This window comes from Microtus oregoni, unplaced genomic scaffold, assembly GCF_018167655.1.
Source record: "Microtus oregoni isolate MIOR12 unplaced genomic scaffold, Mior012 000221F_ref0000299, whole genome shotgun sequence".
In the NCBI taxonomy this organism is placed as follows: Eukaryota; Metazoa; Chordata; class Mammalia; order Rodentia; family Cricetidae; genus Microtus; species Microtus oregoni.
The window spans coordinates 63,017-87,500 of NW_024544889.1; the positions used below are offsets into that span (position 1 = coordinate 63,017).

The following is a 24,484-nucleotide window of genomic DNA, read 5'->3' on the forward strand; positions in this document are numbered from 1 at the left end:
AAGAAAAGAAAAGAAAAGAAAAGAAAAGAAAAGAAAAGAAAAGAAAGGAAACGGAGAAACACCCCATGGTCCATTTTGGAACGCATGTTTCCAAGCTGGACATTAGGTGTGTGTAGGTCTGTGGTGGCAGTGGTGGTGCGCTTCCAAAACAAATGCTACCACAGTAGAAATCCATACAGTTGGGTTCATTATCACTGACCAGATAGTAACCAGAAAAATCTTTTAGTAAAGACAACTGCTCTATTGTTAAGCTGTACTTGGCAGTCTTGAGCGATCTGTTGGAAATCTGACAGATGATGCTACTCTCTTAGCTATGAGACTCAAAGAGCATCCCACAGCACCAAGGATAGTATTCCTATGCCTTAATCAAGTCCTTTAGCAGAAATGTAGCCCCACTCTTTCTCCAACTCCAATTCCTGTCCCTCACTTCTGCTACTGTATTCCAGCTAACCATAGCTGTCGCAAGATGTTCCAGTCTCAGGCTTTTCTCTGGGTGCACAATGTTCTGCCTCCAGAATTTCCTGGGGCTGGCTATTAATCATTCAAGTCTCAGCAAAAACGCCATCTTCTTAGAGAACTTCCATTTATTTGCAGCAAACACACCATTTTCTTGTCTCTATGGGATGGGGCGCTGTTTGAAATTATCTTTCTCTTCTCTTCTGTAAAATAGTCTCTGAGAAGAGATATCCTGGCTATGCTTGGTGTATGGTAGGCAATCAGTGCTTGTTCTATGCATAGATATTTAAGAATTTCTTTTAAATAGCTAGGAAGTATGTCATAGAAAAAGAATGATAAACGAGTTTAAGATTTTGGTTTTGAGTTTTAATTATGGGTAAATACAAATTTAATTTAGCATCCTAGAAAATAACTTCAGTTGACCTGTCTCATGTCAATAAAAGTAAAAAAACCACCATCAATTTAGCAGGTTATTATGAATACAGGCATCACAAGCAAAGAGTTGTGTTCCAACAAAAAAATGAGTTAAATTTAATTTTTATTTATCTGTTATCACAAAATACTGAGAAATCCTCTTTAAGTAAAAATGGCAGCTTAATAACAAAAATATGGAACTGTTAAATAAATAAATACCCCTTTATCATCATGGAGATCAGGGGATTACAAACACAAACGGACAGAAGTAAGAAGGGCATGATTTTTTTAAAGTTTCAAACCAAATGATGTTTCATGCTTTAATCATTTGCATTCCTAAGAATTTAAAACATTGCACCTCTTTTTTCTGAAACAAAGAGCCAAATACAGTAAACTCCCCACATCTATAAGGACTTATTTATTCATACTCAGTGAAACAAAAGGTGACTGTAACAAAGGACACTAAATTATTGGTTAATTTTATTCTCCGGAGATATTGGGGTCCAATCATCCTACAACAATGACATCACACAGCATTGCTTTTATTAGTAGTGGACCGAAAAGTAGCTGGTTTTCCTTCTGCTTCTTTACTCTGAAAAGCAAGTGACTATGGTGGCCTTTTTATTGGGCAATAAATGTATTTAAAGACATTACTACTTTAGAATAATGAAAATCTCAAAACAAGCCAAATACTTGAATTGGCAAGTACTGATTGCATCTTGGAGATACTATGAAATTGGTTTCTTTGTAATATTAATTCTGCAGCTAAACGGACTTGGGGAATTAGGAGAAGAGTACTAAAAATGTTAAGTTGGAGATACAAAAAGAGGTATCAGCAAAGAAAAGGTCATTGGAATAAAAGTACTAACTGAAAGAAAACAAAGGAAAAATAGCAACAGCAAAGCAAGTCATTTATTAGAATGGGTTGTGTGAAATTGTCAGGTTTCCTAGGGTAAAAAGGGTCTGATACAACAATTTCATGTGGTTCATTTTTTTTTTTTTTGGTTTTTTGAGACAGGGTTTCTCTGTGGTTTTGGAGCCTGTCCTGGACCTAGCTCTTGTAGACCAGGCTGGTCTCGAACTCACAGAGATCCGCCTGCCTCTGCCTCCCAAGTGCTGGGACAAATCAATGGATCTACCAAAGCACACATCTTGCTACTAAATGATAATTCCAAATTAATAATTGAGTTTATATACAAGTGTGAGATATGAATGGCTTCATATTTTGGGATTTTACATGGCAGTGTATGAAATGCCATCAACTGCTAGACTTCATTTTCGGCAATACATTCTCCTATTTGTGTAGACTCCCACATGTATTTTGAAGGCATTAACATTTCAGAAGGCATGTTCAATTTCCAGGGTATGACTGGAGTTTTAAGACAGGAGCTTAGAAGTACTTAAATATTCCAAATCTGAATAAATGCAAGGTTCAAGAGAGCATCATAATAAGACATAAAACCACTCCATAAGTAGTAACATTTTAGCTGGGTGGTGGTAGCACACTCCTATAATCCCAGCATTCAGGAGGCAGAGGCAGGCAAATTTCTAAGTACGAGGTCAGCCTGGTCTACAAAGTAGGTTCCAGGACAGCCAGGGCTACTCAGAGAAAACCTCAAAAGGGAGGAGGGGCTGGAAAAATGGCTCAGCGGTTGGTACTGAGTTCAATTCCCAGCAAACACATGGTGGCTCACAACCATCTATAATAGGATCTGATGTCCTCTTTTGGCATGTAGGTATACATGCAGAACACTCATACATAAAACACAAATACATTAAAATATTTAAAAATGATCTTGAAGAAGAACTAGTATTTTGAGATGCATAGGACTGTTACATGTGGCAAGGCCCTCATTTGGTCACAAACACTGGGAAGGGAGGGAGGGAGGGAGATAAGGAGGGAGGGAAGGAGTGAGACAGAGCACACATTATGCAGACATATGAATACATATTTAAAACACCATAAGATGTAGCTATTAAAGCACATAAATAAACCTGTCATCGAAGTGACAATGTACCAGTGAAGTGGGGCGGGAAGAAGAAAAGAAAAATTCAGGTAAACACCCCAGTATTTAAAAACAAATGGTGCGTTTGGATAGCTAATGTGATAATTTGAATTTCAGCATGTGGTATTCTAAAAAGGAATGCTGCAGAGTTGCCTGTGTGCTGGAAGGTGATTGGTTAAGTTCGTCCTGCTGGCAGTTATGATAATAAAATATTCTGGTTTGTATTTATGGAAGACATGGAAGTGTTTAAAAGAAACTCATCTGTGCAAGAGTTTAAGCCTGCCCCTAACTTTCAGGAATTCTGTTTCTTGATCATCATCAAGAATGAGGCAGCTATCAGAGGGCAGTGAAAGTACATCAAGAAATGGGGTGATGAGTCCTGTTTTGGTGAAGATGGAGGATTTAATTAACCAACCATAGGGCCAAGCAATCATTGCATCTCAATGCTGTCCATGTTATAGACCAATCAAATGTAGGTAAAGCCCACTGACAAACCATCTCATGTATTTTAAGTTACACTTTCTTCACGTTTTAACACCTCTAAAATTACAGTATGTCTTAATACCATTTTTGATCTAATGATATAAACAATTGACAGAGAGGTTAGTTAAGGGTAACCTCTTCTAAGTCACTCCAGTTCACTTCAAACCAGAGAAAATTTTCTACATGATGCTGTAACAGTCACTAGCATCTTATAAGAGTAAAAAAAAGACCAGAGTAGGAGACTGTCTTGGTCATTTACATGTTTCTGATTTCTGGTTATATTCTATGAGTCTTGGGAGAATTTGCATAAAAGAACTTCACCATTGAACCTCCAACTGTGCTGCAAAGGATGTCATTATGTGTGTACATAAATGCTTTTATGGGGTAAACCAATGCAGAAATATTTATCCTATCTTGAGCTTAGTGGAACACATGCTTGCCACTTGAAGAAGTAGCAGATCATAAGAAACCTTTTGATGAATTTGATTTAAAAAGAATGAGTATAAATACAGAAACCATATAATGAAGGAGGAAAGGAATTATGGAGCTCTGTGCAGCCAGGCAAGGCAGCTACTAGTTATATGTAGTTTTCAACTGAAATTACTTAAAACAAAATAAATTTGGAAATTCAGTTCCTCAGTCATACTGGCTTAGCCACATTCGAGTATTCAATAGTAGCATATGGCTAGAGGTTACAGCGCTGGACAGCATGGATACAGAATAACTTTATCATCATAGAAAATGTGATTGGATTGTGCTGCTCTCAGCAAATAGAATAAAGATAAGTCACACCCATGGACCAATGTTTAGTAGTTGCACATCTGGACACATCGCTTATTTTGATGAATGAATGAGCTTCACCAGTGCTGTATGGATAAGATAACGAAGGACAGGTTTGATTTCGCTGAAGACTATACAATGCTATAAAAGGTTTACCTACTGTTATCATTCTATGATTTGGTTTTTAAGGTGCAATAACATACACTTAATAAAGAACTTTACGACTCATACAACTTGCTGCAATTTTAATACTAGATTGACTTTTTTTCTCTATTTCAAATCCAATTTTATGACTTCTTTTTTTTTCTTTCTTTTCAGCCAAAAAGCACACTTGCTGATATTTTTAAACACATTAATAACAGAAATGAGTGAAGTGGGCTTTGGTGGGAGCTATAACAAACTGAAAACCCTGCATTCTGTATTAACTGTTTAGTTACTATTCAGTTCCTGCCAACTGTAGTCATTCAGGAGTACTGGCCTAGTTTGGTCAGACACTGTATTTTGAAAGGAAGAAACCTGGTATTAAAAAATGTTATTTGTTCGTTCATTCCTTCATTAGAGAGAGAGAGTTTGTGTAGGGGGTTGTTATGAATGCCAGTGTAAAGGTTATAGGACAGTTCCTCCAAGTCGGTTCCCTCCTGTCACTTCGTGAGAGCTAGGGATCAAACTCAGGTTGTCAGGCCTGCACGCAAGTGATTCCACCTGATGAGCTGTCTCTCTGGCTAGAAACTTGGCTTTTTAGAGAAATTAACCATTTAAAAAATCCTATTTTCTAATTTAAAACTTTTAAATTTTCTACTAAACACACTTATACTATTATAGGTGGCTGTACCTGCTACTAAGTGTGTGACCTGTGGTTTCAAAGACCTGATGGTAATTATACTTTCTTCTCTAAGGGCCCTTTGACCTCAGATATATTTTTTTTGAATATTTTTTTTTGAGACGGGACTTCTGTGTCCTGGTTCCAGCTGTCCTGAAAATCACAGAGATCTGCCTGTCTCTGCCTCCCAAGTGCTGGAATTAAAGGTGTGCACCACCACCAGCAGCCCAGCCTCAAATACTCTTAAAGATAACGGCACATAATTCCTCATTAAACATAATGAGGGAGGGCTGGAGAGATGGCTCACTGGTTAAGAGCATTGCCTGCTCTTCCAAAGGTCATGAGTTCAATTCCCAGCAACCACATGGTGGCTCACAACCATCTGTAATGAGATTTAGTGCCCTCTTCTGGCCTGCGGACACACACACACAGAATATTGTATACATAATAAATAAATAAATATATATAAAAAAACAACAACATAATGAGGGAATGGAAATGAAGTTCACAGTGTTTAGTAAAATATTAACATCTACAATGGAAAAATTAAGAAAAAACAAATTGTTGTATGACTTTTAAGTGCAAGTTTTACTGTAATTAAAATCTTTAAGCAGAGTGTACTTTTGTAACCCCAGTAAAAGGAAGGCACAGACAGAAGGACTGCCATAAATTCTACATAGTGAATTCTAGGCCAACCAGGGTTACATAGGGGGATCCTGTCTCAAAACAAAACAAAACTTAAAGTAATTTTTCTCCTTGTTACTCCATTGGAAAATAACTGGAAACCTGGAAGAGAACATACTATTTTATATAAAAGCCAAGTCTCCACGGATGAATGAGTTAAGAAATGTTTTTTAAATTGGAAAAGCTGTCAGAAAGCAAAGCAAATCTTTTTAATTCTCTCCATAATTCAAATTCTGTATACTCAAAAGCCCATTAAATTTAAAAGGTTTCTATACCGTATATGGAAGCATACACAATTATTTTGTTCCAAGTGTACTTAACTGTATTTTATTTTTATCATGTGCCCACCCTAAGGAACCAGCATTTGTGGCCTTTTTATTCAGCTGATAATTCAAATATTATTTCTCATACAAATACATGGTTTATTGTGCTTATTTATCACTAACTTGGTACACTTCATATTCGCATTACAACCCCACTGTGTACTGAATGCCACTTACAGTTCCAACTACTCAAGACACTGTTACTTTCAAGAGAAGATTGGCAGTAATTAAAGGTCTTATTTAGTAGTTGTTGCTAACTACATTTTTAAAGGGAAAAAACAGAAAGTAATACAGAATTTAATTTAGTAATAATATTTTATTAATAAGATCTACTTTGGACATAATGTTCCCATTGGGGTTAAGAAAGATGTGCTAAACTGTTATCACTGTTATGAAACAGAACAAGATGGATGTGTTTTATAATTCATCAATGAGAAGTAGTGAAACATCTGTGACCCTTATGAAAAAAAATGAAATCATACCAGCACACTAATAATAATAATAACAACAACAATAGTGCTTTGCACTTATAGACCTCCTTCTAGAAGAATTTCAGAGTGCTTTTAAAACACATTATTTTTCCTCTTTTGAACAAATAAGACAACTAAATCAAAGAGTAATAATGGTTTGTTCATGCCACAAAGTGAGTCAGCAGCAAACTAGGAATAGATTTTCTAACTTGTTCAGTCTCCTGCCATTATACTGTGAAAAGATTATTCTGTTTGAGTATGTCTTGCAGGTTATACTCAAAGCATAGGTATCTCCAGGTATCTAGTGAACCCAGTATTTTTTCCCCAGCTCTAGCCTACTTTATACTGCTGTTTACAAGCCTACAATGTCATCTGGATATGTGCCTGTGTATTGCTTTGTTAAGGGTCACATGGGAAAGGGAGAATAAGAGGTCAACCCTCCTGCAGATCTATCAGGATTTAGTCTCTAGACAATCTGAACATGTAATAAAGGCTAGCCAACCAAAAATCACAAATTTGGAGTGCTATGAGAAATTCAAAGACAGGTAGGTCATTAAAGTACTAGAATTGGGATCCACTAGAAAAGCCTAACAGCAAAACGGCCAGCTGCTATATTGTATTTATACAGATTCTGGAGGACTTTTTTTGAAGTAAGCTTTTTAGACTTCAAATTGATCCCACTAACATTGCCGTGGATCAGAATGATCCACAGAACCTTAAAGTTTGGACACAAAAATTTCTAAGCTAGAATTTATATAATCCAGCAATGCAAGATAACAGACCAATTCTGGTAAGAATAATCAGAAAGTATGCAAATTAAATGGGCTAATCAATGCAGAAGAGATGGTGTCATCTAAATGTTCAATAAATGTTTGTGTACATAGACATAAAAACAATTTATGCTAAGGGTAGCATGGGAAAGGGAGGATAAAAGTTGCTACTTCAAAACTACAAGTTTATTGATATTATAAATATGAATATCTGATACGTGACCTCTGTGAAATGGTCACTCAACCTCCATAATGGCCACGACCACTTTAGAAACACTGCCTTTGAGTATGACTAAAGGGCCAACAAGTGGTGATTGGATTGAGGCTGGCAACCCAGTCAGGGAAACCATGGAAGCCAAAGCCTACTGGGGGACTGGTGAATGGTCTAACTTGGCAGGTATCAAGGAGGTACAATCCGAGTCATGAGGGAGTAGGGGAGAGGAAGGTCTGCAACCATTTTTTAGCTCCTGGATTACAAAACTGGCAAGGTCAGACAGGTTGTTTTTCTATTTGGACACCTAGCTAAGCCCAAGACATGATCATGGTACCCGGGAACCCTTCTAAAGCCTCTCCTACTACCATCCTATTTCAGGCCACTTGGGGGAATAAGCAACATTATTAAACCTGCAAAAGGCCACTCCCCACCAAATCCCTGAGGTTACAAGCAGCTGAACCTCAAGGAAGAGGAAAAGCTCAAGAAATTCAGACTGTGTAGGCTCCTGTGACATCTGTATTAGCCTTTCCCTTCCCAAGTTAGCTACCCAAGTCTTTTCAAGGACCTCCCATGCTCCCTGAAAGCCCTTTCCTCCTTTTATGATGTAAGCTAATGGGGGAAAATAACATGTATTTTATAGCCAATTTTGTTGAAATGCATTTATTTCATTGTCAGTTTGCTCATTACCAGAAAACAGTTCTTTCTTTTTGCTTACTTTTTCCTTCACTTTACATATGATCCAATATTAGCTTATATAGCATCAAAATGCTCTCTTTATCTAGAAAGTAATTCTTGTGTTTGACTTCATTTTCCTTTCTACTGTCTATTTAAATTGTAATCTAGATGCCACCTAGTCTTCATTATATCAAAGTCAGACTTAATGCATATTTGACAAGAAGCAATATTAAAGTTTGAAGAGTTTCACTAACTCAGAGATTCTCAATATTGATTGTACATCGAAATCACCTGTGGAACATTCTAAATACACAACTGTCTGGGACCCAGACAATTCTAAAAGTGCAAATCCTAGTTAAGAAGTATTCTCTTGTACATTATACAATTTAGAACTTGGTTTGGCTGACTTTCTCTACATAATTACCACTATTTTTTTTTTTACTCTTCCTAGAAAGATAACCAAAAGTTTAGACTACTGCAAAACATGCCAAGATGACACATGCAGAGAAAACCGAAATGCTTGTGGATTATTTAGATTTCAACTTCATCCATTAAGCACAGGCAATGGAGAAATAAATTTATTTTTAAACACTGTACAGATGATTTTGAATGCCTTTTGAATTAATATGAAAATGAATCATCAAGCTAGATTTAAAGCTCCTTGACAGTAGGGACTTCGCCTCTTTCATCCTGCAACTAGTTGATAAATGAGTGGAATATTTTCTCCTGTACTTAATGTTGTATTAGGTGCTGGTGATAATAATCTGGAAACAATATGGCCAACAACAGGCTGTAGAATCCAATAAATTACAATAAGGACAATAATATATACTATAATGGTGGTTTGGGGCAATCATTATTACTTATACATAATAAAATAAACTGACATTTACGGTAACTTAGCATGTGCCAGGCACTGTTCTTAGCATTTTGAATATTGTCCCCTTTAATATTAAATATTGTGAAGATTTTCCAGGTTCATATTAATCTGATTAATATGGACTCCTGAGGCATGTGCTATTCACATTACTGTTTTATAGGTGAGATAGCACAGACATTTACTCACATATCCTAAGGTTTCCTGTGCAGGAAAGGGTAGAAAGTGAAAACACAGGCTAGGAGTTGGTGCCAGAATACAATGACCCTATACTGTCTCCAAGAAGGCCAGATCAGTTTTTATGATACTCAACAAATATTGGAGGGAGAAAGGAAGGGGACTAACAGAGCATCCATACTTTGCACCCAAAGCTGCTTCTTACAATTCCTGAACACAACCTTTGAGGGTCTGTATAGCCAAGGCAAAAAAACAAGTGTTAACTGCCCCTATACTTCACTAATGGGATGGGAGTTAGGCTTTCTTAACTAACCCTACAATTGTTCCGGTAAGATTCTACTATACCGTTTTGGAACCAAACTAAAAATAACATCTTGAGGACAATACTTCCAACAATCTCCCACATGCTCAATCAACTTACAGTGACATGCTATTGCAACAAAAAAGATATTTCCTCAGAATAAGGCAAGAAAGGCAAATCTAAAGAGATGATATTTCAAGTTGAATAAAGGGGGAAAATTCCAATTCAGGGGGAAAGGCTGCTGCCAACAGCTTGTTTTGTTCCTAATGACCAGCACACACAAGTTTCACAGAGCTGGAGAGATAAGACGTAGATGCTAAGTTAAGTGGTGGTAGTAGAGGCATAATTCTCACCATTCCTTTGAGAGCAGCACAAAATAACAAAACCTCTATAAAAGAGATGGGCAAGTGGGCTGTAAAAGGAGTGACCCCACACATATAGGGAAAGCAGTTTGCACCTACAGATCTTAGTGGTATAAACATCCTCATCAAAGAATGAAAACCTCAATGGAAAGCCACTATTCACCCATGAAAAGCTTTGTAGGCTATTTGTTGAGCTGACTAACAAATAGGAGTGGTTAACCTGGCGTACCAAGCACCATAGAGATATTTTTTAAATTATGCTTAGTCAGCTAATCTTGTTGAGATTTCTCTCATACTACTGATTTCTTAATCTCAAAATAAATTAAGAGGCTTCATTCAGAATTCCCTGTAGTCTACCAGCTTGAATTTGCTGGGTGTCTTTGATTGTCTCTTGTCTTTAGATTCCCTGCCTTGTCTCTTTAGATTGTGCTGTGCCCTTTGGTATTTCCCGTTAGTCCATGTCTGGAATAGCTAATTATATGGCAGCATAATTCCTGCCCGTACAACAAGGAACAGCAGAACCTTGCTAATTCACACCAATGACTGAAAGATTCCTGTGTAAGTTAGTGAATTATGCAAATAAGCAATAAGTGAAGAAAGATGATTCAAAATTGTATTTCATTCATTTATTTTGACAAGTGTAGTTTAGTCTTAATTATTTCAAAAATTTCTTTGTAGCATACTAATAAATGTACTGTGGCACATTTGTTGAAAGTGATAAAGCCTTCACTAACTGTGAATAAGTTCATGAATATAGACTCAGGCTCTGACCCTCTCTTTTATTTTTAATTTTCATTGACTTTTCAGCACTGACTTCATTTGGCAAGACAATATATAAAACACCAGTAAAATACAGGAATTATTTCAGCAGTAAATATTAATTTTAGAAACAGTTTTTTTGTTATGTTTATGCTTTCATCATGCTATTTCCATCAACTATGCTTTAAAATAAAACATTTATAGTCTATAGTCATAATGCCAATGGGATTTTACTTTGCTTTTAAATCAAACTAGAACACTCTGTCATTCACTGCTTTTTTTTATTATAAAACACACAGCATCTCCCTATGAAGTCCAGGCAGGTCTGGCACTTGCCATCTTTGCATAGTGTGCACGTTACAGGCATTTATCACAAGTGGCCATATATCCCTCTGAATTACTATTTGATGTTCTGTCTTACCATACTTCTTTCTTTAAAAGACATCTGTTTTAAGATAAGTGGATATATCACATTATGTAACATTTTCATGTCAAAATACTTACATTATTATATTCTGAGTTAAATTATTTAAGATAGGAAAACATTTTGATATACTTCTGACAGATATATCCTGAAGGATTGATCAATTTCTTTCAAAGTATTACCAATGGTTACAATGGGGAGTAAAAAGAGACTGCCCTTCCAGTCCTGGGTTTAAAGCTGCATATAGATCAACTCCTTTAATAAGGACTTTTAGGCTAAACTTCAATTGAGAGATACATTAAAATCATTAAACATTTGTCACACGTGGTTCTTTGATTTTTAAGAGCTAGATAAATAATGAAAAACATAAAACTTAGTTTCAAAGTAAGTGACTACATCTTTGCTTATTAAATCTTCACCTATTTCAAGGGGCGCAACTCAGATTCCATCTCTATCTGGAAACCTCTCCCAAGGTTTAGATACTGAAGCACTTTAGGATTACTGTCTCCTATCAGAAACATTGGGCCTTCAGGTTGAAGTTTCCCTTCTAATTCGGAGCAATGAAGCTATGGCAAAGCATGAAGAATCTGAAACTTTTAGACTCTCAAGCCTCGCTAACTTGGGGGGGGGGTCATCTTGTCTCTTTGAGGTGTTTTTCTTAGCTGAAAAATGTCAATTACCCACATGGCAACATATGTAAATGTTCTCCATGAACAATAAAGTCTAAATAAAGGTCTGGAGAGATAGCTCAATGGTAAAAAACCTGCACCAAGACCCTGGATTCCAACCCTTGCATCAAGTAAAGCAAATACCATCACCAACTCCCATAAAAAGTCAGCATGTAGAGAGTAAATGCATGAATAAGCAAGTGATCAGAAACAGATTTACCTCTAGAAGCAGGAACCAGGCCTTGTTTATACCTATGTATTTTATATACCACATAGGGCAGAGAGAGAATAAACATTTTCACTGAGTGAAAATTAGGTCAAAGTTCAGGGCACGCGGAATAGAAAAACAGACTTATATGAAGACCTGGATTTGTGATCTTAGTTATGAGTTTGGTTTTAGCACCATTTTTTAAAACAAAAGTATATCGTCAATGTCTCAAATTAGCAACCCCATCATTTTTGGAACATAGTTGGTTTAGTCTTAAGCTTCAAAGAAAGGCATCAAGGTTCCCATGGCCTAGACCTGGGAGAATACAATTAACAGTAACTCAATTAATCCTTTCTAGTTACCATTATGGTTGGGTGTAAGGCAATGCAGATGAATCAGAATAAATTCACAAAAACCACAGAAAGAAGTACTTTAAGATGAGTCAAACTAATGATGACTTTTCTCTGTATATGAAGGCATAATAGTACATGTAGAAATATTAAATGATGCCCAACTATGCTAAAGTTTACATTAGCATAGTGGGCTTGTGGTAACAGGGAAACTAGAGATAACAGGCCATTCATGATTAGTCTTCAAAAGTTTTGCCTGATTCCATTTTATAATTATGAATAATTTAAGGAATTATGTAAAATAACGAAAAAATGTCAGTTTGTAAGAAAAGAAAGGAAAGCAAAATTAAATAGTCAGTATAAATATTATGTCAGTTTTGAAATATGTGTTACAATGGGAACTAAGAAAATACTTAACTTTTAAACCACTAAAGGCTGTTCTGGACCACATAAACACTTGGCTTAAACAAAGGAAAGGAAAGAAAATACCAACCACTAAAACAAACAAAAATTAAGAGGCTATGTGAGAAGCAATGCTGTCTTACAGAGCGAACATAACCTACTTATAAAAACATGATAAGGAAAAATGTTATCAAGACAGTGAAGACAAATTATATTCTGGGCTAAGTGAAGGAAAGACTATGCCACTTAATAATTCTTATCAAAAAATAATTCTTATCTAATGCAGAGACAAATTTGAGAGTCAGATTAAAATTATATAAATAGCAATTATTGCTGAGAACATAAAACATTTCTGAATGACTATAAAGCTTCTAATTTGCTCAAAGACTATCGTTAATTTTAAAAGTCATACGGCAGCACTCAGGAGGCAGAGGCAGGTGGATCTCTATGAGTTTGAGGCCAGCCTGGTCTGCAGAACAAGTTCCAGGACAGCAGGGATTAAACAGAAAAATCAAACCCTGTCTTGAGAAACAAAAGAAAAAGTCATATCCATTAGAAATTTTAATTGATATGAAAAGTCACCAAGTAAGCTGGGTGTGGTGGTGCATGCCATTAATTTCAGCAATTGGGAGGCAGAAGCAGGCAGATCTCAGACAGTTAGAGGCCATTCTGGTCTACAGAGTTAGTCCTAGGACAGACCCTGTCCCAAAAAACCAAAAAAGGCACAAAGTCAATAAATGATAAAACTACAAAAAAATCTCATCTTTTGAAAGCTCTAAGAGAAAAACGTAATGTCAGCTGTCTCTAAGAATGCAGAGATGAACCTTGACTATTAGGCTGCTCTGCTGAAAGAATTAACTGTGATAGATTTTTCAGTAGTTGTTCATTACACTTAGTGGAAAAGCATTAATCTGGTGAAAGAAAATTTCATGTAACAACATCTAACTCCATAATACTTTATTTAGATAACACATTATGTATGTAGCAAAAATATTAATCACTTAATATTCATTCCTATGCCCATTTTCACCCAAAAGCCAAGAGGCAATTAATATGTAGTCCTGAAACTTTATAGTGCACGCTATCATGATACTTAAAGGACTTACTCTCTTCTCTACCATGAGTATTATAAACCTTTTCCTCCTAATTAATGTGCAATTAATTCAACCAACCTCCAATTACTCTTCTACAACACTACCCCACTTAGACAATAAAGCAGTCTCTAGGATGGGTTTTAAACCTGGGCTAAAATAGACTCCTACAGACCAAAATGGTTCAGGGATTTCTCTCTATAGTGTAATTTAGATGTCATATCTAATTTGCTGTCATGACTATTGTTTCACTGTGCAATTTGTATGTCGTTTTGAATGGTAAAGGCATCATAGCTTTATTGAATTAAACCTTCTGTCTTTATTTAGGGTCTGATGTTACATGTTTGTGCATTTATGTTTATGTCTCAGAAGCTGCTTGACATCAGGTAGTAGAAAAGAATATGCTCTTTTGATGTTTCCTCAAATCTCAGAAAACATAAATATAAACTGAATAAAATTCTCTCTAAACTAAAGAAGCAAAATACTGGCTATTACTATTATTTTTTTAAAGGCAGAGGTAGCTAAATAAGTACTCTTATTAAAGATGGCCTGACAATTCTGTGACCTAAATACTCCGATTATTATTATACTAGCTATTTTTCTAAGAATATCTCTTTATATCGAGTTTTTATGACACTATCGTAAACATAGATATTTATACAACAACTCCAAAATCACAAGGAAGTGAAAAGGCACCTCAATGTTAACTCAAAGGGACCAATACTGCAAATACTTAATAGTCTATGGTTGTCCTTGTGCTAGGCTATGAGTTCAAGTCCAAAAGCCACGAGTAAGACCAAGCGTGGAAAGCCTTCCATTAGACCATTGGAATAGCCTTTTAAGTAATTTTTAGTGCATGAAATTTCATAAAGTTTTTACTAGATAATTACACTTCCTGATTTTGTAATTAGTGGAAGTACATGCAATTACATAATAATTATGATAGTAATTACGTAATTAAGATGTATAATTATGTAGTAAAAAACATCATGGAAATAAAACCATCTACTGTGTAAGCACAATACATTTCAGAAGTAAATTCACCAGCTCAACTGTTTAAAAATACTTTTCTTCAAAATAGAGTGATTAGCTTACATTATAACCTAACTGCTTGAAAACTGTTTAGTATTTTTTCTCTCATTCGTGATAGAAGTGTATTTCTTAAAAGTACATGAAGGAAAATCTTGCCAGGTCCCTTTCACTCTTACCACTCAAAAACATTACAGTATGTTTTGCAAATGAAGGCCACCAACCACTACTTTATCACCCAGACACTGCAACACTGGTGCCCTTGTTTGTGCTGCTATGCCTGTCACTACAAAAAGGAAAAGGAGCCTGTTCATTGAAAAGACAGTAATAGGAAACAATTTTATAAAACGAGTCACATGTCTGTCATCATAGCATGCCTCTGGGTGCCTGAGTACATAAAAATGCAAAGGCTGAGTGCATATTTACAGAAATGGGTTGAAAGAAAAGACACACAATTAGAATCTGGAAGTTTGCTGCCCAAATGTATGGCAACTTTCACATACTACCTTAGTTATACTAAAAAGGATGACAGAAAATGTACAGAACCAAGACACTTCTAGTTAAGGGCAAAGCAATTAAAGTGACAATTTCCTGGAAAATGTACTTTCTCTTCTGCTACACTGTGCTAGTTAAAAACAAAACAGGCAGTACCCAGAGTAACAAAGCAGTGTGACAGGGATCCATGTTTTGTCATTGCTGTAGTGAGCAGAAAACAGCACATAAAAATCAACTGCTATAAGAAAAGTAAAACCTTTTAGTAGTAAAATTAAAAAAAACTTAGTTTCCATAAAAAAAAAAACCTACTTGAAATCTTTACAAATGTGCTAAATCAATGTTGCAACAAGGTCCACAACAGTGATGGTGAAACGTCAATCTGGGAGCACACTGAGTGGCCCTTGTATGAAGTGTGTGTAGACCTACATTCCAGTTCTCTCTTTTATAATTCGGAGAGGTTGAAAGCTATTTTGAAAATCCCAATTTATGCTGGGCGGTGGTGGCGCATGCCTTTAATCCCAGCACTTGGGAGGCAGAGGCAGGCGGATCTCTGTGAGTTCGAGGCCAGCCTGGTCTACAAGAGCTAGTTCCAGGACAGGAACCAAAAGCTATGGAGAAACCCTGTCTCGAAAAATTCAAAAAAAAAAAAAAATCCCAAATTATTTCTCTCTTGTTCTTTCTAGTTAGGAAGAAAGAAGGTGGACAGAGCTCATGCTTTCTTTTATCCCCTCTCCTAGGCCACTACATTTCTAGTTTAATTACAGAATATATTTTAAAAAACCAGGCTGTGATAGGAAGTCTACTTTAAAACTTGAGCAGGGCTCCTGTAACTGGCATATTTATCATTTTAGAGTTTAACTATACGGATGGTTTTAATCAATGAATGAGTAAAATGGGGGTAAGCTTTAGTTATTAAGATGGGAGAATGTCTCAGATAAGTGCTTTTCAAACCTTAGCATGTCTAGGAATTACCTGTGGATCTTGTTAAAATGCAGATGCTGATGCAGCAAGTCTGGAGAGGCCTGATAGTTTGAATTTCTAACAAGCTCACAGGTGATGCCAATGCTGCTAGTATACTGATCACACTTGGGAAAATGCAAAGAAAAAAGAGTTGGTTTGCAATCATTTATATGTTGTTTTCAACCTACCCTGTAAATTGCTAGAATAACCACTGTAAACTGAGTAAAAGTCTTTGTGAAATTGTAGTGTTTTTAATTTTTCCTATTTTAAAAGCTGTTTGTAACTTGGAAATTGCATAAAAGTAAAAAGGGCCATGCCATGTCATGGCCTTTGTACCCACAAAGAGCTGTGGTTACCTGCACAAGATTGGCACTGTCAACTTCTGTTGGGGGTGAGGAAGGGCTCAGTTAATGGTTGTGGGGTTAGGATAAGACATTTTCTTCAGCAGTGTAGCCACTAATAATCTGTCCATGCTGATGCAAGCAACCCAAATTAAATTGAATGTGATACACTCAAGAAGTAGAAGGGGGGGGGGTCTCAGTTGAGAAGAAGGAATTTAGCAGGAAGGTAACAAGAGAAAATAATGGGAAGGCAAATAGGATCAAAATACATACATATATATGAAATTGTCAATAATTTAAAAATATAAAGAAGAAAATACAAATGATCCAAACATAGATAATGATCACAAAACATTTTAGTGTTCCTTATTTTTTATCCATCTTGCAAAAACTTGTTCTTTACTTTAACATTAAATAAAGTATTTCAAGATAAAGAGTAAAATTATGTAACATCTAACAATAGCAGCAATAATTCACTTTTCTATTTTCAAAATTGTTTTGAAACAGGGTCTCAATATGGAGATTATATGGCTGACTTTGAACTTGTAGCATTCCTCCTGCTTTAGTGCTTGAACTATAATTTTAGGGAAGTGTCATCTAGACTGGTGGGCTGGTTAGTTTTTATCACCAGTTTGAAACAACCTAGAGTCATCAGGGAAGGGGAACCTCAATTGAAGAATTGTTTCTATCAGACTGGCCTGTGCTCATATCTGCAATAGCTTATCTTGATTGATAATTGATTTGGGCAGCACCACCCCGAGGCAGGTGGGCCTGGAATGTAGCAAAGGTCGGCTAAGCATGAGCCACACAGCATGCCTCCATTAAGTATATTCCAGATTCCCGTCTTTAGTTCCTGCCCTGACTTCCCTCACTGATGAATTGTGACCCAGAAGGCAAAGCTGACATTAAACTCTTTACTCCCCAAGTTGCTTTGGATTATGGTGTTTAATCACAGAGAAAGAAAAGCAAACTAGGATACCCAGTTTGAAAATTATTTACATACTTCTACAAGAACTTCCTAAGTATAACAGAAAACTTATATTGTGAACTGCCAAGTTATGAACTTCTATCATAAAAATTCCCTTAAACTATTTCACAATTATAAAAGATGCAATTTTATGAACAAATTGATGCTTGAGTCAGATTTTTTATTTTTCTATGAATGTGGCAGGTACATTTTACCTGGCATTGGTTATTATAAACAAAATTTCTGAAGAAAAAAAGAGCCAGAGGTGTTCTATAAATGACTACAAGGAAATAGTATCATTCAGATAGAGCAGAGAAGTTGTACATATGATTGTGACAGCATACACAGGAACTGTACAATTTCAAACCAAACCAAGTTCCAGCTTGAAGGGAGGGTGGGCATCAAGTGCCACCTATAACCAAGGAGCTGTTGACAACTGATAGCTATCTGGAGAGGTAGGGTTTTTTTTTTTTTTTTAAGTTTTAAAAGTGTATCCCCTGGCAAGTTGACCACATTCCAGTGGAAGGCCACACATCCACAAATGTATGAGAAGCACAAACTGGACTTACAGGCTACAAAAAAAGGACAAAAAGTTGGGCAGCTAGGGAAGGGAGGTGGATCTGGGAGGAGTTGGGGGAGGCAGATGAATATGATCACAACACTTGATACAAAATCCAATTAAAATCTAGAAAAGCAGAGTAAAAGTTTTCTTAAAAAAAAAGTTTTGGGGGCTGGCAAGCTGACTTACTTTGTTAAAGCAAGTGAAGGCGTAAGTCACAAACAATCCCACACCAGTTTGGAATTATGATTATTAGAGAGGTTATTTATTTTAAGGAGGAAAAACTTACAGATCACCGTACCAGACAACAGCCCTCTGCGCAATCAGGAATGGAGACTACTCGCCAGAAGCAGAGCCGGAAGCCAGAGCGCTGGCAGAGGGAAGTGGCCACATTTTAAAGGAAGAGAAACCACGCCCCAGTGGGCTGGTATTTCAGGGGCTATTGGCTGAAGGAGCTGCTGCAACAAGCAAGTTAATTGTTGCCAAGACTGACAACCTGAGTGTAATTCCTGGAATTCACAGGGTGGAAAGAGAGAACCAACTCCTGCAAGGTATCCCTTGACTGTCACATGTGTGCTCTTGCATGAATGTGAATGAAATGAAATAATGAAATGAATGCATAAATAAAATAATGTTTCAGAATATTCCTTTACACTGTGTGAAGATGTGTCACTGTGATTGATTTAATAAAGAGCTGAATGGCCAATAACTAGGCAGGAGGTATAGGTAGGACTTCTAGACAGAGAAGGGAAGTAGGAGCAAAAATCTAGGCAGATGTAAGAGACATGAGGAAACACAGAGGAAGCAGGATGGGCAATACATGACAGAACGTAGATTAACAGAAAAGGGTCAAAGTTGTAAGAGTTAGTTGAAACAAGCCTAAGCTAAAGGACAAGCTTTCATAATTAACAAGAAGTCTGTGTGTCATTATTTGGGAGCTGGTGGTACAGAGAAAGACTTGTTATATATGGCATCCAATGTGGAGGCTTGAATATCCAAACAAAGGGCCGGAGAAAGCTAAGAAAAGCTCTGGACAAGGAGCCTGACATGATTTCCTAGTTCAAGAGCTTGTGGGACAAGCCTAAGCTAAGGCCAAGCTTTCATAATTAATGATGAGTCTCTATGCCATTATTTGGGAGCTAGCAGCCAAAAGAAAAATCCAACTACACAATAAAAATTAAGTTTTCAGAGAAACAACTCAACTCATGAGTTTTAAGAGCAAAATAAACGGACCAGACATTGTGTGACACGGCTTTGTTTCTAATGCCCTGAATGATTGAACAAAGTAAATTCTAAGAATGTCAACTGATCAAGGGATTGTTTGCTACTTTTATTTCAGGACTTCTAGCAATAACAAATATCTGTTGCATTTTGACTTTAACAGTTAAAGAAATAGAAATTTTTAACATTGAATGCCTTGAGATGCATAGAAATCTCCAAATTACAAATAGTTTCCGTAAAACTCTTATCGGTCTACCAGGTGGTGGTAGCGCATGCCTTTAATCCCAGCACCTGGGAGGCAGAGGCAGGTGAGTTTGACACCAGCCTGGTCTACAAGAGCTAGTTCCAGGACAGGCACCAAAGCTACACAGAGAAACCCTGCCTTGAAGAAAAAAAATAAAAAAAAAAACAAAACAAAAGCAGTACCTTTACAATACCCTTCATGTTTTAGAACTAACTACTGTCTTTTTTTGAAGACCATTTTCCAAGGATAAGACAAGTATGCCTGCTTCATGAGCAAGCTGCTCAGCAGATAGCAAGCAGAGAACAGGACCCTGAAGTGTGAGAAGCGGTCAGCTTGACTCCATTCACCAGTTAAGAGACCTGATAGTTTTTGAGTTCAAGTTTGTTATCAGCCAAATAACAGACACATGTCACTGCCTTCAGTATCATTTGAAACTAGTGGAATCGATATAAGCAACATGCAAATATAAGCAACATGCAAAAACCAAGAAAGTCTTATAACTTTAATTTATGGACAATTGAGTCAAGGTAAACAATACAGCAAGTTCTACTATTTCTCTTATAAAGCACTCCCCAGGAATAGAAATATTTTCTAGGAATAATTCCACTAAAATCCTTGAAATTGCTTGTGTGACCTTGTTTTCCTTCAGAAATTCTTTAATCAAATATTTAGTGATTAGGCTACAAGATGCAGTCCTCTGTCTCGACGAACTTAAGTGAAAGAGAAAGCAAAATAAAACACTCGAGACTCCTCAAAAAGGTCACAGGGGAATGCAAAGGATGGAAACACTTCTTTAATTTAATTTGTTCTTCAATACAATGAGTCTAGCCTGCTGCTTCCTCACAGGGCTCTTTTGAGGTCCCGTGTTACACCTGTGAAAGGATGGCGAGAAATAGAAAAGTACCTTACAGAAAGCAAGTCTAGTTCTGCGTGGCACTAACAAAAACAAATCCTGTTGATATGGCCTATAACAGCATACGGGAGGAACAGCTAGAAGGATTACACTCACTGACTTTGGGGCCAGCGTGAGCTACTTCTGAAACCTTGTCTAAAAAAAAGGTAAGAAATAAGAAAACCTGTAAGAAATATCAGCAAACATAAAGGACTGAAGGAAAGAAACAATAACAAAACAACCTGAGAAATTTAAGGAAAAATCAAACCAAAACCAAGAAAGCAGGTGAACTAGGGGCCTGATAAAGAAAAAAGAAAAGGAGTAAGACTAAAATTCAAAGAAGTGAATGCAGGGTGTCATCTGGTTGAGGGCTCAAGAACCCAGCTATCATAGCAGGTGCAACTGAGAAGGCTGTGGAACAGGAAGCTGCCCATAAGCCTTTGTGAAAAAATAGAAAAAAGGGGGGTAGGGAAGAATATGAAGATAGTCTAACCAGCCTAACAGGACTCCCACTGAGAAATCAGACTTCCTACAGGTGCTACACATATGACATTAAATCACCATCAATTAAACATCTATGCTGTAACTCCAATTCCTTTCTTCAAACAGGATCCAAAATATTTTTTTAAAAGATTTATCTATTAATGTATACAGCAGAAGAGGGCATCAGATCTCATTACAGGTGGTTGTGAGTCACCATGTGGTTGCTGGGAACTGAACTCTGGAAGAGCAGTCAAATGGAAGAGCAGTCAATTGAGCCATCCCTCCAGCTCCCAGGATGCAAAATCTTAGTGTTGCAATTCTGACAAACAAGTGCCAACTTACCAAGTGCACTTCAGGATATGTTGTCTCCCTAAATTGATATTTAAGTATGATGACTGTATTTGGAGCTAGGGTCTTTAAAATGATTAAATTAAGATTAGAGAGTCATAGTGGGCCTTAATCTAGTTTGAGCAATGCTCTAATGGTGGCATGTGTCTTTAATCCCAGCACTAGGAGGCAGAGGCAAGATCTCTGAGTTCAAGACCAGCCTGGTTGGTGTACAGAGCATATTCCAGGACACCAAGAGCTACACCTGTCGTGTGTGTGTGTGTGTGTGTGTGTGTGTGTGTGTGTGATATTTAGCACAGAGTACATACAAAGAAATACCACCACCTGCAAGATAAAGAGAGGCCTCAGGAGCCACTAATGCTGGGACTCAGATTTTCATCATCCAGAACTGTGAGGGAGTATTTTTCTGTTGCTTAAGTCATGTAGTCTCTGTTGTTTTGCTGTTGTACTCCCAGCAAATTAAAATTCCGCCCCATGAAAAATACTGACATAAAATAAGAATAGCTAAGCATCCAGTAAGACAAATGGTACCTGATAATAAAACTTCTTTCTAGAAATAGGCTAAACCCTGAACTGAAAAAACAGTTAGTGTTCCCTCTTTGCTTAAGGCAAACTGATCAGGTTAGTGGTGATAATATCCCACTTAGTGTCTTTCCCCAACAGACTCTAAGGTCATCCAGGGCAAAGAGTATCATTCACCCATCTTGCTTTCATTGACATAAGAGTTCACATTCAACACATAAATAGAATCTAAACAAAATGTTATATTTACAATTTCTGCATAAAAAAAGACATTTTTTCTGCAGAGAAAAGACACCTTTTCCCCTATTGCATTTAAAACCAGACAATTCAGGCACCTAGGCAAAAATGTGAATTGATTCAGGTTTCTCCAAACTGTTCACTTATCCCTACTCAGGCAAGGCACCATGGAATGAGGCAGTCAAACATGACCATTCTATACTGCCATCCTGGAATTGGATTTTTACTTCATGTATTGCCACAATGGTCTCCTAAAATATCCTTTGGATCCATTATGCCATCTGTGTACATTCTGGAGCAGTTACTACAATAATGCCAATGTCCCACAGGAATAAGACTTTTAAAAAGGTTATGCAGTTACAGTGAGCATGCAGCAAACACTTCACTAAAGTGAGTAACAATCCTTTAACATTTTAAAGGAAAGGGGAAAATACCAAATGGGGTTAATTCACATTATGGACTAATGGTCTGTAAACTTTCATTTGAAAGTGAAGTTTAAGAAAAGAAAAAAAAAAAGCTTTGACAGAGTTACTTTTCACTGCAAAAATAAACCTCTTTCAAATAATTTGTACATATTTCTTCCAAGTCAAACCATTGAGCTTCAAACAAAAATTAAAACCACCACCCAGATACAACATTTAAAATATAGCCTTTATAGTGGAAATGATAAAACAATCTTAGTGCAGGAAACACTGCTAGGAACTGCAAGTAAAACAGGGTCTCTATTAAATACTTCACATACCAGTCACCAGGCACTTGTTGACTGACAATGCCTAGATTGCATTCTCAGTGATGGAACTGTATGTCACAATTGCCATTTTTCTGGTGGCAACATCTTCTGGTGTTCTGGCCTCAGTCCAAATTACATAAATATATTTGCCCTCTGGTTTCTACAAGTTTAAAATTCATTTTTTTACAAGGAATCCCTTGAGCAGAAAATTAAAAGAGAATTTAATTTCAACTCAAAGTGAGAAGAATAAATATATGTTATATTATTTTAAATTCCTTATTATTGTTCTTTTTGGCATAAAAAATTCCTTTTTCACATTTTCTTCATATGGATTACAGCTTGTATTCAATTCTATTTTATATGAAGCAAAACAATTCACCTGCCTATTCAGGGTGCTTTGGACAGGGGTTTTCATTTCTTCTGAGACAGGGTTTATTATATAACTCTGGCTGTCCTGGAATTTGCTATAGAGACAGGGCTGAATTTGAACACATAGAGACCTGCCTCTGCTTCCAGGATTAAAGGTCTGGGTCAAGGTAAAATTTTTTTCTCTGTGTGCAGTGTATACTGATGCTGGAAGAGGACTTGGATACCCTAAAACTACACTTACAGATGGCTGTGAGGTGGATGCTATGTTAGGTAACTTTCTAAAAGATAAAGCTTCTAAGCTGGGCATGGTTGTTCAAGTCTATAATCCCAGCACTCGGGAAGGTAAGGCAGGAGGAGGATTGCTTTAAACTCCAGGGCAGTCTGGGCTACAAAAGCATTTCTAGGCCAATATGCCAATATGAGCTACAGGGTGAGACCCTCTCTTAAGAAACATTTTACACTTACACTTACACACACTCACAGCCTATAAGTGTACTTTTCCTTTACTGCTGAGCAAGGAGCTTCCAAGTGGCTACTGTATTCCCTCCTGTTTCTGTGACAAGCCATATATACTCTTGACTTTCTACATCATTTTTCTTCATATCTCCAAAAAAGATTGGGCTTTATGAAACTGATAGTCATGAATGATCAATCCAGGTTCTCATAAAAGAATTTAAAAACTATCTTCCATAAAATTTTATATACTTTGAGTTCAAAAGCATCAAATGAAAAACATAAGGTGGCTAAATGAACAAAGAGATTATGAAGAAGTGGGTGCTCATAGCTGACATACCCAGAAAGAGATAACAAACCCAAGAAAAACAGATGCGTTCAGAGAATCAGAGTTCAATTTCCCCAATTCTTAAGTACCCTAAAGGGAAAGTCTTTGGGGGCAAAAGGAAAACATACATTAATGATAACACAAGTAAATGTAGTAGATACTAGCCATTAATAATTGTTATCAAGCCTATTTATTAGGGAGCAGAAGGATTTTTTTTGTCTACATAAGATCAACTAACTCATAGAAAACATGCTGTGGAGAAAGCCAAAGTGGTTGTTGAACATTCGAAGACAAGTAATAGTATTTCATTCAAGATCCTCATTTAGTTGTAAAAATGTTTTCTTTTCAAGGACAGATAAACTAGGGAAGTTGTAGAAATAAAAATAATTTCTAGAGTATCTTGTAGACAGAAAAAGTGAACTCACTTATGATTAGAATTAAAATCATCCAGACCAAATCAAAGGCAGCATGAGAATTCTTATGTGAAAAAAATCCAGCAATATTTATAGGTTTTTATGTGCTGTTGAGGTTGCCTCCAGTCCTAATACCAACCAACAAAGCCCTGAATTGATATTCGCTGACAAACAACATC

General features: G+C 36.7%; 1 protein-coding gene across 2 annotated transcripts in view; it reads right to left on the reverse strand.

Annotated features, from left to right (window-relative positions):
* The window catches only part of LOC121445598 (DNA polymerase alpha catalytic subunit-like), a 198,741-nt gene that overhangs the window by 50,828 nt on the left and 123,429 nt on the right, over window positions 1-24,484 (reverse strand). The window lies entirely within an intron of this gene.